The sequence below is a fragment of the Chinchilla lanigera genome, unplaced genomic scaffold, assembly GCF_000276665.1.
Source record: "Chinchilla lanigera isolate Chin_1 unplaced genomic scaffold, ChiLan1.0 scaffold00007, whole genome shotgun sequence".
NCBI lineage: Eukaryota > Metazoa > Chordata > Mammalia > Rodentia > Chinchillidae > Chinchilla > Chinchilla lanigera.
In genome coordinates, this window is record NW_004955408.1 from 35,385,205 (window position 1) to 35,398,398 (window position 13,194).

A 13,194-nucleotide genomic window follows, 5' to 3' on the forward strand; every position below is an offset into this window, starting at 1 on the left:
ACTCTTTCAGGTTCTTATACTAGGGAAACAATATGATGTTTACACATGAGGGTCTGATTTATTTCACTTATGAGTATGGTCTCTAGTTGCATCCATTTACCTCCATTGTTTAAAAATACTACATCTTTTTTATCCATTCAGTTGATGGGCATTTGGGTTGCTTTCAAAATTTATCTATGACAAAATGCACTGCTATAAACATGGGTGCATGCATATCACTGGGGTATGATGTTTTCAGTTTTTCTGGAAAAATACCCTGAAAGGGACTAGCTGGATTAAGTGGGACCTCTAATCCTAGTTTTGTGAGGAATCCCTACACAGATTTCCGTAGTAGTTACACCAGTCTACGCTCCCACCAACAGTGGAGAGGGTTCCTCTTTCCCAACAGCCGCCCTAGCATTTGTTATTGGTTGATTTCTTGATGATACCCATTCTTTCTGGAGTAAGATGGAATCTCAGTGTTGTTTTAATTTGCATTTCTCAAATGACTAATGATGTTGAACATTTTTTCATATATTTATTTGCCATTAGCATTTCTTCATCTGAGAAGTGTGTATTCATCTCAGATACCCATTTTTGGATTGGGTCTTTGAATATTGGGGGCCTTATTTTTTAAAATTCTTTATGTGTTCTAGGTAGAAGTCCTTTGAACAAAAGACAGTTGGCTAAAATTTTTTCCTAATTCATGGGTTTTCTTTTTACCTGACTGATGGTTTCTTTTCATGTGCAAAAACTTTTCAGTAAGATGAGACCCCTCCCAGTTGTTGACTCTTTGAGGTATTTCCCATGCAGTTTGGTTTTTGTTCAGGAACTCTGTGCCTACCCCTTTGTCTTCAAAATTTCTGTCTACTTTCTCTTCCAGTAGATTTAGTATCTCTGTTTTAATGTTTAGATCTTTGATCCATTTTGACAGTGCATGGTTATAGACACGAGTCTAATTTTAGTCTTCGGCATGTGGAAAGCCAGTTTTTTCAGCATCATTTATTAAAGAAACTGTTTCTTCTAGTGAGCATGTTTGGCCCCTTTGTCAAAGATAAGATGGCTGAGTGTGTTTGTAGTTGTGTCTGCATCTTCTAATCTGTTTCACTGACCCTCAGGTTCATTTTTTTCTACCAGTATCATGCTGATTTTATCACAGTAGCTTAGTAGTATAATTTCAAGTCAGGGATTGTGATATTTCCTGCCTTGCCTTTGTTGCCTAAGATTGCTTTTGCTATTTTAGGTCGCCTCTGGTTCCAGATGAATTTTAGGAATGTTTTCTCTACATCTGTGAATGGTATTTTAATCAGGATTCCATTGAATCTGTACAACAATTTTGGGAATATAGCCGTTTTTATAATGTTGGTTCCTCCTATCCATGAGAAAGGAATATCTTTCCATTTTCTGAAATCCCCTTCAATCTCTTTTTTCAGAGTACTGTAATTTTCACATAGATCTTTTACTTCCTTTGTTAGATTGATTCCTAAGTATTCATTTTATTTTTTAGATGCTGTTGTGAAGAGTGTGGCTCCCCTAATTTCTCTCTCAGTGTGTTTGTTATTTGTGTACAGGAATGCAATTGATATTTGAGTGCTGACGTTGTATCCAGCTATGCTACTGAATTTGGTTAGTAAATTTACAAGTCTTTTGGTGGAGTTTTTGGTGTCTTCTATGTAGAGAATCATGTCATCTGCGAATAATGATAATTTCACTTCTTACTTTCCTATCCTTATTCCATTTAGTTTTCTATCTTATCTAATTGCTCTGCCTAATGTTTCTAGAACCATACTGAATAGGAGTGGTGAAAATGGACATCCTTGTCCTGTTCCTGATTTTAAAGTGAAAGCTTTCAATTTTTGTCCATTTAGTATGATGTTGGCTACTGGTTTGTCATAGATGGCTTTTATCAGAAGTAAGTTAAAGACCATCTGTTCCAATCTTCTGTAGGGTTTTTATCTTGAATGAGTGTTGGGCTTTATCAAAAACTTTTTCTGCATCTATTGAGATGATCATGTGGTTTTTGTCTTTGGCTCTATTGATATGGTGTATTGCATTTATTGATTTGCATGCATTGAACCATCCCTGCATCCCTTGGATGAATGCCGCTTAGTCATGGTGTATAATCTTCCTGATGATTTGCTGCATTCTATTTGCAAGTATTTTGTTGAGAATTTTTGCATCTATGTTCATTAGGGAGAATGGCCTGTAGTTGTCTTTTTTTTTTTTTTTTGGTTTTTTCTCCGGTACCGGGAACCGAACTCACGACCTTGCGCTTGCCAGGCAGACGCTTTGCCGCTGAGCTAAATCCCCAGCTGTAGTTGTCTTTTTTGGTTAGTTCTTTCTCTGGTTTTGGTGTTGGGGTAATACTTGCCTCCGGGAATGAGTTGGGGAGAATTCCTTCTCTTTCAATTTCATTAAAGAGTATGAGAAGAATTGGCATTAAATCATCTCTAAATTTTTATAAAATTCATTTGTGAATCCATCAGGACTTTTCTTTGTTGGTACATTTTTTATTATATTTTCAATTTTGTTGGCTGATATTAAGTTATTCAGGATTTTTATATCTTTTTCATTCAGCTTTGGTAATTCATACACATCTAAGAATCTGTCCATTTCCACCGTGTTTTCCATCCTATAAAGATTTTTGAAGTAGGTATTGATGATCTGAATTTCTACAGGATCTGTAGTGATTTCATCCTTTTTATTCCTTATTGCAAGAATTTGAGGTTTTTCTTTCCTTTTTTTGAAAAGGTTGTCTAGAGCTTTAACAGTTTTATTTATTCTTTCAGAGAACCAACTCTTTGATTCATTAATTCTCTGTATTGTTTTCTTAGTCTCCATTGCATTAACTTCTGCTCTAATCTTTATAATTTCCTCCCTTCTTTGGGCTTTGGACTTGACTTGCTCTTCTTTTTCTAGAAGCTTGAGGTGCAGCGAAAGGTTGTTTATTTGTGCTCATTCTGTTTTCCTGATGTGGGAATTTACCTCTATAAATTTCTCTCTGAGGACTGCTTTCATTGCATCCCACAGGTTCCAGTAAGTTGTATCTGCATTTTCATTTCACTGTAGATATTGTTTAATTTCATCTGTGACCTATTAGTTGTTCAGGAGGGTGTTATTTAATTTACATGTGTTTATGGAGTTTTTGCAGTTCCTTTTGTCAGTAATTTTCAATTTAATTGCACTATGGTCTGATAGTATGCACGGGATAATTTCAATTCTTTTGCATTCGCTTAAGGGTGTAATATGGGCTAGTATATGGTCTATTTTGGAGAATGTCTCATTTGCCAATGAGAAGAATGTGTATTCTAATGGTGTTAGGTAAAACACTCTGTAAAGGTCTACCAAGTCCTTTTGTTCCCAAGTTTGGTTTAGTTGTGTTATTTCTTTGCTGAGTTTTCAGTGTAGTTGATCTATGTCTTTGTGACAGTGGGGTGTTAAAGTCCCCTGATATGATTGTGTTACTGCTCATTTGATTTTTCATGTCTTTTAAAATTTGTCTTATATAGCTGGGTGCTACTATGTTTGGTGCAAATATAGTTATGACTGTTATTTCTTCCTCTTGAAGTTTTCCCTTTAGAAGTATGTATTGACCTTCTTTATCCCTTTTGATTTTTCTTGGTATGAAGTTCACATTGTCTGCAAACAGAATAGCTACCCCTGCTTTTTTCTGGGTTCCTCTCACATGGAGTATTGTTTTCCATCCCTTAACTTTCAGTCTGTGAATTTCCTTTTAAGTTAAATGTGTTTCTTGTATACAGCATATTGTTGGATTTTGTTTCTTGATCCATTCTGCCAGTGTGTTTCTTTTGATTAGTGAATTGAGGCAATTTACATTAATGGTTATAACTGATATGTATTGGCTTATCTTTTTCGTGTTATTTTCCTGCTGTTGTTTCCCTACTTTTGTTCTCTGTTTAATTGCTTGCTCTGCTTTGTAGTTCGTTTCTATTGTTATTCTTGAAATTGTGGTCTCCTGCTACCTTTGCACATGTTGTATCCAATTCTTTGTTTAGGACAATAACTTGGCAAGAATCTCTCAACAGTGTCCACCACATCCCAGAACTCTGGTAACAACACAGGTGCACTGTACCACTGAGCTACATCTCCAGCCCTTTTTTAAATTTTGAGACTGTGTTTCACTAAGTTGCCCTGGGTGACTTCCTGAGTAGTTGGAATTACAGGTGAACACTACTCCACCCTGCTTCTTTTTCTCTAATAAATGACCATGTTGGGCTCTAGGCAAAAAGGGTGAGGCCATGGCTGCCAAGATCTAGGAAGGAGGGTTATGAGAAGGAAATGGAGGCGGATAGGAGTCTGGCAGGGACTTGTGAAGGTTGGGTGGAGAGTATGAAAGAAGCAAGGTGCAGGATTGTTCCTTGGCCCGGGATAACCAAAGTTTGTCCATATCTAAATTCAAGGAATGTTTTTTGGGCTGGGGATATAGCTCAGCGGCACAAGTGCCTGCCTGGCAATTGCAAGGTCCTGAGTTCGATTCTAGATACTAAAAAAAAAAGGAATAGTACTCAAGGCTCAGTCAGTGACAGACAAGTATTGCCTGAAGCTATAGAACAAAGCCCAAACTGTGAATAAACAGTCCTTCAAAATCATCTTCTCTTTGTTTGCAGTTTTACAGTGCCCAATAATAAGATTACGCTTTAAATGGACTTTCTGAATGAAAGATGATTATATTAATCATCTTTCCCATCACTGGGACCAATTATCAACATACACAGCAGGCTCAATATGTGTAACAGGCTAAATCAGATGGTTCAATCGACAGTGGGGTGGCTCCAAAACAAGTACATTATGGTGAAAGGGCTTGGTGGAGGAATAGTGCTCACTTCGTGGGAGTAGGAAGCAGAGTAAGACAACAGCACCAGCTAGCAATATGTCCTCCAAAGGCACTCCCAGTCTTCCCCCGGACCTGGGCCATTCACATTTGAAAAATGCTTTTGTGTCTTAGAAAATGGAAGTTTAAGGCAGTAACAACCACACTATCATCCTTCAGAAAATGCATTGTCCAAAAATGCAGGGAGCAAAGGAGGGAGAAGTTTCAGGTGGGCAGTCAGGCCTGAGACCACTTTGAAGGATGTTAGGTTCACCTGGTTTGGTTTCAGTTTTTCATCACTTCCACCGCACAGCTTGCTGGCCACCAGATGGTGCTGCTCACTTTTTAAATTCTCTACCCAGCCACAAAGAACTGCATTGTTCGGCTTTCCTCAGAGATTAACAACAGTACACTGAAATATGTGAGCAAAACTTTGCTAAAGGGCACGAGAAGAGCAAAAGGGAGATGAAAATAAAAAATAGTAAGTGAACAGATCATATAAACCACATTAACAACTGCTTTTGGAAAGACGTATTAAAGGATTTTGGTTTTCCCTAGGGCAGTGCGGAACCACTGAAGAATTTTAACTATGAAAGAACCTAATTAGAATTCTATTGTAAAAAGAGTATTTTGGCTGCCATAAAATGACTGGATTAGAGAAGTGCAAATATGGAAACAAGGGGCCTAATTGAAAGAATAACAATCACCCAAATAAAAGATGGTGGTGACCAGAAATAAATAGTTGCCTGGCAATGGTGGACACATACTGGGATAGGTGCAGGTTGGGAGAGGTAGGTATCGTGCTGACTCCCCTGCCGTAGGGGAGGTGAGAAGATGCTGGTCAAGAGTGACTGAGTAGAGTGTAGGAGACACTGTGGGAGAACCATAGAGAAAGAGGTCCTGAGGTAGAGGAAAGGTTTTTGTACATGATGCCAAGGTACTCAGGCATTCAGAAAAATCCTGTTAACACAAAAGAAAGTGGAGTGTCCTTGCAGTGGAACACTCAAGCAATTGTTTCTTGGAAAACTGTGAAATACCATTCCATAAATGAGCACCTCTTTCTAGGCATTGTGTTAGATGTTTGAAATAGCAAAAAGAACTCAAGCATTCTTATTTTTATAGTAACTTCCTCTATTTCCTACCACCTTGCAAGTCAGAGCTGTCTTCTCCTTGCTGCTAGGTTTGGCACATAATAGCTGATCTGCAAACATTAGTTGAAGAGATGGAAGGATGGAGAATAAAAATGATAATTGTGTGAAAGTAGAGCACCACTCAGAATCCTCCTTTCCTTTTCTATTGATATGTGTTAATCTTATTCTAACAATTTGCAAATATTAGAATAATTTAGTGTGGCATTTTTCTTTTCTTTTTTTAGCAGCTTTTAAAATTTCATGTTTATTCATATTTTTCAAAATTTGTGTACATAAAAAAATCTTTCCTTTACAACAAGAAAGATTGCCTTACATGCAACACAAATTCCAATGAGTACATGATGGGATCACACATAATTATGATCTAATTCAAGACAATCTTCTCAAGTCCATTCTCAGCCACACTCAAGCTGCAGATGGGATCCCAGCAGATGATGCAAGTGGAATGAATATAAAACAAACACCTTTTGCCTCTGGCAGCCTTTATGGGCCCAGAAGAGTTTAATTAAGACAATTAAAATGTCAAGTGCCACAGAGAAGAGAAAAGATAACCAGAAATTGATATTTCTCAAGTAGAAAGCTAGTACTATTTTAACACAACTTCACAATACTAAAACAAATACCAGTAAAAAAGGATTAGGTAGTAGAGCTTCATTTGCTTTTTTTTTTTCTTTTTCTTAAAATATCTCAAAAGGAAGACAATTGCTTGGTATCAAAGTGCTATTGAAAGAAAGGAAGGGAAAAATCCACAGATGAACCTGGAATATTTTATTTAAGCAACCTGTATATTTTTCCACTTAACATTTCTACATTTGTAACTCTCCAGCATTTCCTCATAAAAAAGATAAACAATAAGTGACAACTCATGCTTCAAATATTAAAAAATATATTTAAACATTTCATCAAAACGATTTTATATGTTTTGATTTTTGGTAACAGAGGTGACGTTTTTCAAACAACCATATTTACTAGGTTATCTTTAATAATTGTGATTTTTTTTAGGATTTCAATGTATTTTTTAATTTTTAATTTTATTTAATTTTTTTTATTTAAAAGAGTAAAAGAAGGATAACACAGTAATAGGGGGATTTACCAAATTACAGATAAAGTGGTAGGACATCATCAATGGTTGTTATTTTACCTATTGGTATCTTCAAGATAGTTTCTCAGGAAAACAAATAGAAAATTATAGTGAGTTACAGACAAAAATGGCAAGAAATTATCAATGGTTGTTGTACTATACTTTGGTTTCTTCAAAGTGGTTTCTTGGGAAAACAGAGCTATACATGAGTGATCAATTAAATAATCATTGACTATTCTCAATGGTTGTTGAAAACACATAGTAATAAACATACATCCATTTATGAAATAGCATAGGAACAATAGAAACATTACAGAGTTATGGACAGATTGGCAGGAAATTATCAATGGCTGCTGTAATACATGTTGGTATCTTCAAAGTGGTTTCTCAGGAAAACAAAGATATGCAAGAAAGATCTAACAAGTAGTTACAGCCTAAGGATTGTGAAAAATACTGCATCACCTCCTCATCAGTGACTCCTTTCACTGAGGTGTTACAGCTGGAAGGAAGGCCAGGATTGAAAAGAAAGACCGAGAGACTAGCACCAGTGTCCAGCAATAGGCTGTTTACTTTTTCCTCTATAGTCATGATTACACGGGGCTCCTCCTTGAAGATAACAGTTTGGCCAGAGGGAGCAGGCAGAGTATGCCCTGGGCCCCTTCATTCCTGTTGGACCAGCTGGTAGGAGGGATCTGAGCTCTGGGGCCTTCGCTTCAAAGGGCAGTCCAACCTCTGGTGGTCACCTTTACAGTCAGGGCATGGCCCAGGGGGCTTCCTAGGCCACTCCCTCTTGAGATGGCCTGGCTTTTGACAGCAGTAGCATATGAATGTAGTTGACAAGTTCTTCTTGGGGCCCCAAGAATCAGACTGAGGGTCTGTTTCTCTTAGTGCTTCAACAAAGGCAGCTGTTTTTTCTCTATCTCTTTGTTTTCTCTCCTTGGCCTCCCCCTCCTCACAGCTATAAAAAACTAAGGAGGCAATTCTTACTAACATCTCAAGTGAGCTATCTGGGGCAAAAGCCATTTTTTGTAGCTTTTTTCTACTATTTGGGGCTGACTGAGTAATAAATTTATGTTTGAGAATAGTTTATCCCTCTACTGAACTGGGATCCAGGGAAGTATGCTTTAATCAATGCCTCTTGTCTAAGAAAGCAGAAGGGTGTTCTCTCCAACCTCCCACCGCATTGGGATACTGCAACCACTTAGTGTCCTCTCCCCAACCGTCAACACAGGCAGCAGGAACATGTGGATGAAGTCCTCAGCCTGCTAGTCAGTCTCAGCACCATCAGGTGCAAAGTGTCCCAGGCAGGTAACCTAGACACATACCTTCTCCATGAAGGCGGTTCTTCAAAATCTGAATGTTGGGTACCTATATAATCCATGAAGTCTCGGTACAGACCTCTCCGGAGCTCCACTCGCTCCTCCACCGCAGCCTGTACACTTAGGGGGGAGAATGGCCTCCAGGGGGTCTCTTTGGTATTGCACAAGGTCCTCCTGGTTCCAGCTCCCCAATGGCTCCCATGTCCCCAGTCAGCTCGACCTCTGAGTCATCAGGTGTCAGTACTCTCGTGTTCTCTGAGTCTTTGTTTATCAGCTACTCCTCCACTGACTCTGGACCTTTCTGGCTCTCAAGGGCAGGGCCAAGAGCAACCTTCCGTGTGGCATGTTTTCCCAGAGGTTTCTCCATGCTGGGATGGTTCATGCATGTTTCCAGGCAGGCCTATTGTGTCAGTGCTTCTCTGTGGTATGGTGTTTCTTGAGTGCATGGCTGTGGCTGGCCCGAGGGCTGGCATACATCTCCACGCCGCTTCCCGGGCGCCTGCTGCCTGCCTTTCCAGGTGCCTGCATGGCCGGGTGCGCAGGGCCCTGAAGGGCTGGCACATCCCAGCTGTGCCGCCTCCCAGAGCTGGCATCTGAGGCCTGCCTCAATAATTGTGATTATAGTTTTCATTTATAGGGAACTCTTAGAAACAAAACCACACTGACAATTGCAAAAGACTAGCTATGTAGTCAAGGCAAAAGGGTCATATTCTTGATGAATGAGAGACTGTATTAAAATTAAGAAAAACCTTGTTAAGAGTATCCTTTGAAAACATCACCCTTTTTACTCTTATCAACTACAAAATATTCTAGATTATACTGCTATATAAATCATACCCAATGGAAAAAAGAAAGTTATCTTGTCCTATTATATGGTTTGATCTTTCATTCACCTAAATCCAAGGAATGATCCTTGATTTCTCTGTTTTCCTCAGTATTTCTTTCATTGAATGTTTGATTGAGAGAAGAACCTCTGATGATTTTAACCTGATACTTTGTACCATAATTTTCCCACTCCATAGGTAAGGAAACCTGAAAATATTATCAATTGTTGGTGCTATTTCAACACTATTGTCAGGGTTGGCCCACTCAGGGGGGCCAAGGGAAATTTTCGTGGGTGAGGTCCCAAAGTTAAAGAATACGTGTGTAAGACATCAGCAACAATAGCGGGCAGCATGGAGCAGAGTAGAGCAGAGCAGAAGTGCAAGAGCAAGAGGTGCCTCTGTGTTTATTGTATAATTGGTATCAGGTTGTTATCTGATATTTACATTCTTGTATAGTGTGTAACCAGCACATGTGTGTTTACCTGTAATAAGCCGTGGTTACATAACTGTATCCCACTGTGCACCTGCACTAGACAAGTGAGGTCCCATTTTCAGGTGTCCTTGGACCCCCTGAGCTTTGAAGCAGCCTGAGTGGTTCCCCACAGTCAGAAACTAAGAAAGTAACAATTTGTGTATCTTGCGTGCCTTTGGGCTTTGGGTGAAGCAGACTTGAATCAAAATCCCATTTATTTTTTAACTTCTGAGAGATTTTTTTTTCTTTCTGACTCCAAATATATGGTATCTTTTCTAACACCACTTCTCCAACTCCTTGACAACAGCTGGGTGTCCATTAACTCAATTAACTCTACTTGGAGTTAGCATCATATCCCAGGAGTTAAAAGGCTCAGGCCCCTAAGATAGTCCCTACTTCAAATGCAAATCACAAGTCCTTGCTCACCTATACTTCCGGCTCACCCTGTATAAATCAAGAATTCCCGCAGCTCCCTGCTCCGGTTTGATAATTCACTCAACTAGCACACACAGCTCAGGAAGGCACTGCAGCTGCTATTACTGGCTTATTATAAAGGACACATTTTAGGAACAGCCAGCGTAAGAGATGCACCAGGCAAGAACATTTGTGGGGATGTGAGAGGGATTCTATACTCTCTCTGAGTAAAGGTATAACCCCCAGCATTGGATATGTTTACCAACATGTAAGTTCCCCTGGGTTGTTTAGAGGTTTTGATGGCAGTTTCATTAGATAGGTATGACTGATGAAATGATTGACCACAGGTGAATAACTCAATCTCCAGCCCCTCTGCACTCTGAGGTTTGAGTTCCAAGATTCTGGTTGAGGCTTGATGTTTTTGGTAACCACTGTGCCCCAAGCCTGAAAATATCTAAGGGCCCATCAAGAGTTACCCCAGTAGAACAGTTTTAGGAATGCTCTGCCAAGAATTAGGAGTGGAGACCAAATGTATTTCTATGACACTACAACCCCTATAAACACTTGGTGTGATTGATGAAGCAAAGTGATGCTTGGGTCCCCAGGAATCAGCATTAGCTAGCCAGTATCAAATAATCCTCAAAACTGAAGTTATTTTTGTAGCGCATATTTTCCAAAGTAAGTGGGCAAATTCCTCTTAGAAAAAACCAGTAGTATGGTCATGGAAAGGGCCTTCCTCAGGACATCCCAAATCATTATTATTCAAAGCATTCTGGGTTTGAGAACTGATCATCTGCAATTGGATGGAATTTCTTCCTCAACTTCAGACAAAGGAATTTGGCATCTTTCAGTATAACTTAACCTGGCCAGTCATTCTTTGTGGGTTTACACTTGCTGGTGAAGCCAGACACATTAGAGTCATGGTTGATTGTTGAGCCAGCTCAATGAGTGGCAACACCAGCACCAGAACATAAGCTGTCTGAAAATAGTCCCTTCCAACTCAGAACTTCAAAGTGCACATTCATTTATATTCTCCTGGTTTTGAGGACCAGCGGGATAGACTAGAGCATGCAGACAGAACTATAAACACACTCAGCTACCTTATCTTTGACAAAGGGGCCAAACACATTAACTGGAAGAAAGAGCCTCTTTAATAAATGGTGGTGGAAAAACTGGCTCTCTACATGCCAAAACTAGACTAAAACTAGACCATGTCAATTACCACATACTAAACTAAAGTCAAAATAGATCAAAGATCTAAATATTAAAACAGAAACACTAAATCTACTGGAGGAGAAAGCAGGTAGAAATATTGAAGACATAGGAGTAGGCAGAGAGTTCATGAACAAAATCCAGACTGCACAAGAAATACAAAGAATCAACAACCAGGATCTCATTATAATTAAAAAGCTTTTGTACAACCAAAGAAACCACCAACAGAGTGAAAAAACAACCCACAACTTTGGAAAAAATGTGAGCCAGTTGTCTCTCAGACAAAGGACATATTTAGAACATATAAAACATTGAAAAAAAATCAGACCCCCAAATTCAAAGACCCAATCAAGAAACGGGCATCAGAAATGAATACACACTTCTGAGATAAAGAAATACAAATGACAAATAAATATATGAAAAAGTGTTCAAAATCACTGGTCATTCGAGAGATACAAATTAAAACAACATGAGATTCCATCTCACTCCAGAAAGAATAGGTGTCATCAAGAAATCAACCAATAACAAATGCTGGAGAGGCTGTGAGGAAAAAGGAATCCTTCTCCACTGTTGGTGGGAGTGTAGACCGGTGCAACCACTGTGGAAATCAATGCAGAGATTCCTCACAAAAATAGGATTAGAGGTCCCACTTAACCTAGCTCTTTCCCTTCTGAGTATCTTCCTGGAAGGATTAAAAACATCAGCACCTGCCTGGCAAACGCAAGGTTGTGAGTTCAATGCCCAGTACTGGAAACCACCCCCCCAACAAAAAACTCCCAAAATTATATCACAGCTATATATGTGCACCCATATTTATAGCAGCACAATTTGTAATAGCTAAATTTGCAAACAAACCAATTGCACATCAACTGAGGAATGGATAAAAAAGATGTGATATTTTTATACCATGGAGTACTACTACTCAGCTATAAAAAAAGGATAAACTTGAGACTTTTATAGGTAAATGGAGGCAACTAGAGACCATACTCATAAGCAAAATAAATCAGGCTTGCATGCATAAACATCATATTGGCTCCCTGGCATGAGAAATTGGAAGAGTAAATAAGTTCTAAAATGTACAATAGATATTGTGAAATGGGAAGAAACTGTCCAAAAGGAAAAAAAGAACTAGGGTGGGTAAAAGGGGAAAGGACAGTAGGGAAAAGGGGAAAAAATAAAAGTCAGTTATACTATTGGTGTCTTAATTGATTAAAAAGTAAAGTTTGTGCTAATATTGATTGGAGAAATTTTTATGCCTGCATCTTGTACCTTGACAACTACTTTAAAGATAACAACATGTAATGTATTAACTGTGGTTATTCTCTTACTATTTTGTTATGAAATGTTGTTTACCTTTTTCCACAAAATAAAAAAAAGTATTCTCCAGGTATTCATGACATGAACTAGTGAATTCTTACAATTCCATGTAACTTTGCTTCCCATGTTCCCTGTTGTTTCTGTACCTCACTGTGTTTGTGTCAAAATTCTGTTTACCAGCCATGGCACCATGAGACTTAGGGCAGGACCATCGGCTATCTTTTGCCAGGGAGGTGAACTTGCCAGAAAGTGTAAGTAGCAGTATTTCAAAGACGTTTGGAGATCTAGGATCTCCAAGTCCTAAATGTGCTCTTCTAATTGTCATACTCCTAATTTTTTCTGAGTCATTGTCCTAATTTAATTAAGAGACCCAGTGAGGTTGTAAATTTAGCTACATTATAATTGGGCAGCCCAATAATTAATCTCTATGTTAGATTTTCAGTGACCTCAGGCTCTAGCAGTTACTGCAGAAGGTTAAAGCAGCCACATCTAAGCTTCAGCCCACCTTTTTTGCCCACCTTTTTTTGACTGAAGAGAATTCTCATGGGCCATTATAAAATGTATAATATAATTAATATATATAAGTAGCAAACT